Source organism: Grammomys surdaster, unplaced genomic scaffold, assembly GCF_004785775.1.
Source record: "Grammomys surdaster isolate TR1022 unplaced genomic scaffold, NIH_TR_1.0 211, whole genome shotgun sequence".
Classification (NCBI taxonomy): Eukaryota; Metazoa; Chordata; class Mammalia; order Rodentia; family Muridae; genus Grammomys; species Grammomys surdaster.
In genome coordinates this window covers 2,125,641-2,131,191 of record NW_021604656.1, presented here as the reverse complement: position 1 = coordinate 2,131,191, position 5,551 = coordinate 2,125,641, and the positions used below count along the sequence as shown (strand labels likewise).

Below are 5,551 nucleotides of genomic sequence, written 5' to 3'. Positions count from 1 at the left end.
CTTCCTTCCTTCCTTCCTTCCTTCCTTCCTTCCTTCCTTCCTTCCTTCCATCCTTCTTTTGAGGCAGGGATGTTGGATCAGTTTGTGCTAAGCTTTTTGCAATCATGAAATCCAGTGACCGAATGGGAAGCACATGCCCTAGTTAATGGACCACTGTGACCACTGGCAAGGCTGTGATTGACCAAAGCCCCAGATGCATTGGCTGATTAGCTTAAAACAAACAGCTGTGATTGGCCAAGCATGTAGTTTCTATTGGTCCTGCTCAGATCCACTGAAAGAAAATGCTCTCCTGTGCTGCACATCCTGGGACTTCATGTCAAGTCTAGCTAGCCGCTACCTCTGCAACCTCCCATAGTAAAGGCTGACCCAGTAACCAGCAGAGGAGTTCAGTGTCTGCTCTGTGTCTTGACCCTAAAGTTCTGGGGTTATAGACATGCACTATCTCATCAAACTTCTATGTGGGTACTGGGGATCCAACCTAGTGCTTGTAGACACTTTAACCCGCTGAGACATCATCCTTAGCCCCGCCCTTGGATCCTACCCATCGATCCTATCCACCCAGAGGATCTCACTCCGGAGGAGGATGCACCTGTCCAATCTGAGTGATATCAGGTGGGATCTATTGATGTCTATTGACCAAGCTTCCGTACGTCCCTCAAGTGCAGGACTCCCATTTGCTATCCCAGTAGAGGCAGGGATGCTGAGACTGGGAGTGGCCAATTGTTAGAGGGATCTTGGGCAAGGGGTGGCCAGCTAAGGGTACTTCTGAGCTCAACCCATTGGATGAAAAAAAAATTAAAGTTCCCGGAAGGCCCACTCAGACAGCAAAAGGAGCCATGCTTTAAGAGTTTAGAGTTTACTGGGCACGATGAAGAGGCAGATCCTCTCTACACAAAATAGACTTAAACACACACACACACACACACATACATATATACACACATATATATTTATATAAACACTTATATGTTATAGCAAACTATTTATCACTGTTAGATGCCACATATGTTCATATACATATTTATATGTATTCAGTAAGAGGACAAATTTCCTTCTAGCCGCACTGATCTCTTCCCTTTAGAGGATCATTTTTCTGCAGTCGAATAGAGAAAGGCTATTGCCACAGAGTGACAGAGACAAGGTGAGGGACACAAATGCATCTCCAGAGTGAAAGCAGCAGAGATCATGAAGGTCCCTAATCAAAAGCAACAGAGACGGATTGACAGGGAAGAGAGAGGCACCAGCCAAAGAAAGAACAAAGAACAAAAAAGACTGACCTTATTGGAACTGGCCAGCAGCTCTCCCAGCAAAGGAATTGCCAGGAGCCCTCCATTGCCAGAGGCAGAAGGCCATCTGAAGACTCTGGGGCAGACTTTTAATAGGCTCTCCAGTCTTCTGGTATCTCTCCTGAGAGGACTTGCTGTGGCCCAGTCCTCCCTTGGATAGCTCCCTCCCTCAGCTGTCCAACTGGCTGTTAGCAGTTTGCACCCAGGACAGTCGTCTGAAGTGGTGGTAGATAACGAACAGTCTGGGGCCAGAGAAGAGGATCTGCAGGCCGTGGTCTGCAGAAGAGTCTAGCAAGGGTCTCAGTGCCTGAGCTGGAACGATGGTCTCTGCCAAGGGCCAAGGGTCCTGGTACTCAAGACCTGCACAGGGGCTGCCGCGTTCCAGGGTACCACTCGATGCTGTTCCCGCCTGCCCGCCATTGCTGCTCACCGCAGTCAGACGCTGGGAGAAGAGAAGATCCGGCAGATGCCTGAGTTTAAAGACCTGCTTTTATACCTAAGTTTTGTCTAAGTGGAACAGAAGAACCCTTGGCCAGCTAGCTACTGCTGAGGTGATCATCCTGGGTACTTTCACAGCGATGGGAAGCGAGCTGATGTGCTCAGGGTTTGTAGTAAACATTGTATGAACGCCTCTCTCTCAGCGGTTCAAACAGCTTCTGTAGGTGAGTGGTGACGCTCTCCTGACAAGCAGAGGAGCCGTGCTTTAAGAGGTTAGAGTTTATGGGGCGGGATGGAGAGCCAGATTCTCTCTGCACAAAACACACTTACACATACACACACACACACACACACACACACAGTTGTATAAACAACTATATTTTATAAACTATATATCATTTATAAAACCTACACAGGTACATATACATATCTACATATATTTAGTAAGAGGACAAATTCCCTCCTAGCCACACTGATCTCTTCAAAGAGTCATTTTCTGCAGGTTAGTGGGACCTGAAGTTGGTGTTTTGGGCTTCTCCAGTCCCCTGCAAGTGCGCGTGTGGGCAGCAGGTGGCGCTAGAGTCCTCACCACTGTCCGGCTGTATTTATGCCCAGCGTCCTTAGCTTTTCTCAGGATTGACCCAGGTGGCTTCACTGGGTCAGATTCTCTGTGGATTTAGAATGAAGAAAAGTGCCGAAAAGGAAACAAAAGGCCGACCAGTGATTCCCAAGCCTGATACAGGTGTGTGAAGGTCAACAGACAAGATCCAACACAGGGACGGAATGTGTACTGCTAACTGTACAAGACTGATTTGGCCTCCTGAATCCTACAGCATCCTCGTGCGGGAGGGAACATTGTGCCTCTCACAAGAGGTAGAAACGGGTCCCAGAGAGGAAAGCCCTTCTAAAGAAACAGGAAGACAGTACCACAGAGATAACTGTCCCCTGCAGGGCTAGTCACAGTAGAATGGGGATGTGAAACTCCCCAGGTCAACAGAGGGGACTGCTGGGAGAGGCAAGAGATGATGAAGAGAGTATGTGCAACATACAGTATTTACATGAACAGGCTAGCAAAGTAAGTTAAAAAAAAAAAAGCAGCCAGTGATGTAGCGACTATCTCCACCAGAGTCACAGGCTAGCCCCAGAGCTCATGGGAAGCCCTGAAAGAACAGAAAACAGAAGTCCCCGTGGGAATCCTATGTTGCTAATACTTCTCTTCCTTTTATCATCCACAAAAACAAAATAAACAAAATCAAGGCCCCTGCTCTGACATCCGTCTTTGGATATTGTGACCTGAGGAATCACAGGTGTGGATGGCCCTGCCTGTGGTCAGGTCTCTTCTTACGGAGGGTTAGAGGTGGGGTGGTTCGTGGTGTGGGAGGTTAGTGACCCACAGCTGAGAGTGTGTGAGAAAGGAGCCCCCAGAAGATGTCCCTTCTGTCACTTACATCTGTCATCTTAAAGAGGCACCACCAGAAAACTTCTGTTGAAATGGCGTGAGACCTAAAAATACCCCCAAATGCTCATGTGCTGAAGTCTTGTATCCCTTGTTGCAGCAGTGTCCAGCGGTGAACACTGGGAGGTGACTGAGTCCTGAGGGCACCGATCTCATGAATAGGTTAATAGACGGAGTCAGAGCTTACTGGCACCATGAAGAGGTGGTCAAAACACAGGAGGTACACCACACTGGGAGGCTGCAGGCTATTGAGGTCATGCCCTTAGAAGAGACAGTTTGTCCCCACCCTGTTTACTTCCTAGTGAGCAGGTATGTTCTACCACACACTCCCAACATGCCGGTCAGCCTCACTATGGCTCTCGCAAATGACTGAGCCAACCACGACAGAAGGCTCAGAAACCACGAGCCAACATAAGCTGTTCCTTTCCCAAGTTGGTTCATCTCGGGAATTTGTCACAGCACTGGAAAGAACTTAGCCTGAACCAGATGCGATCCAACACTTAAGTGAACAGGATTCGAGCTTGTTGGATTTCACATAGAGACCGGCAGAGGGAGATTTTAAACTCTCATATCTGTAGGATTCTGTAGCAAGGGAACTAGTGGGGGAAACCCAAAGGTTTCCTGTAAAGCAGAGGGGGCGGCAGAGCTTTCCTAATCATCTGATCCAGGAAACCTGAACTTCTAGGATGTCTAACATGACATGCCCTACACACACACACACACACACACACCTGGCATCACTGAACCTAAATTAGTTATTTCTAGAAAATTAAGAAATAACAAAGGAACCAACAGAGTCTCTTTTTCATTAAATCCACACGTGCTTGCAGAGGTGAACAGTGGTCAAAGCAGACTACTGAAGGAGACAAACACTGCAAACTGAATTATGCCGCTTCCCGTGGTAACAAAGTCACAAGTTGACATTTGTATGATGAAGAAATAAACATCAAGATGGAGTTTTGTGACTGGCTTGTGAGGCATGAAGTTAGTGGCCTCTGACTATGGAATTTTTGTCAAGTATTTGGGGCTGCTATTTTTCCTTTCAATTTGTAATGACTCTCAAGTGAAACTGTGGGTTATTTATAACTTAGTTACCATACAGTCTAAATGACGCTGATACTGAGATGGACCACAGCATGTGGGTGAGTCAGCGGAGAGGAGGCCTCACTCTCAGCGCTTCGATATTGTGGAGAGAAGGATGCTTGCTCTTTTAATGGTGCTTTTCATTGACTCTGGAAGACACACGTTGCCATAAACAAGTCTTCCTTTCCTAATTTCGCATACTTATGTCATAGAGTCTCAAATAAAAATGGCTCTCCAGACCAGAAATTCTCCATCCTGGCATCTATCCAAAAATGTTCTTTCTGCCATCCCAGTCACGACTATGAGTTAACGCCACCACCCGCTCCTCCTTCTTGCTGTCATGTCCTCACAGGAGGAGCAAGTGGAAAGAAAGCGTTCCTCCTGAGAGCACTCAACGTGAGTAGGTTTCTGTCAAGTGAGTTTCTGGATTAATGTCACTGAAATATAAACACTGATGCTTCCTGCCACCAGGAAGCTCCAGTTTGCTCAGTTTGCTTCTTAGCCAAGGTTTTATTGCTTCGATGAAATACCATAGCCAAAAAGCAAATTGGGGAGGAAAGGATCTATTTGCCCTACACTTCAAGCCCATCATTGGGGGCAGTCAGGACAGGAACCCAAGCAAAGCAGAAACCTGAAGGCAGGAACTGATGCAGAGGCCATGGAGGGTGCTGCTTACTGGTTTGTTTCCCATAGATTTCTTCTTTTTTTCTATTTTTATTTATTTACTCTGCATTAGTTTAAATCCGGGATGGGTACAGTATCACACGGATTCTGTGTCCAATGGCCTTTGCAGGAAGGTTGCTTCGGAATTTGGCATGAACCATGCCACTGTTTCCATGAGCCCGAGTTACCTTCCCCCAGATCACTCTGGTTTTGTTTCGTTTGCCTCCAGGAGTCACTGTATTGTTTTTTGCTTTGTACACATAAGCACATCTCTTGCCTAAGTAGAACTCGGTTTCATCTCGGGCATAAACGCCTTCAATTTTAAGAAGAGCTGTGTGCTCTCTTTGGTTTTGGAGACCTCGCTTGTAGCCAGCAAAAGTGGCCTTGCACCACAGCCTTCCAGACATACTTGCTTTTAGAAGTCCTGTTCCCAGCAGGCCTCCACAGGCTCCAAGATGGTGGAAAGAGCTTCCCATGGCTTTCTTAGCCTGCTTTCTTATAGAACCCAGGACCACCGACCTAGGCAAGAGGAAAGGACAGGGTATCTCTGAAGGCACTGAATTTTCAGCCCCTGGAAGTGTTCATATTCAGTGTGCAAAAGAGACAGGGCTATGGAGAAGGCTTC

General features: G+C 47.2%; 1 pseudogene; it reads right to left on the bottom strand.

Moving 5' to 3' along the window:
• Positions 1 to 4,995: 4,995 nt before the first annotated feature.
• On the bottom strand, positions 4,996 to 5,339 carry LOC114624888 (annotated as a pseudogene).
• Positions 5,340 to 5,551: the final 212 nt, after the last annotated feature.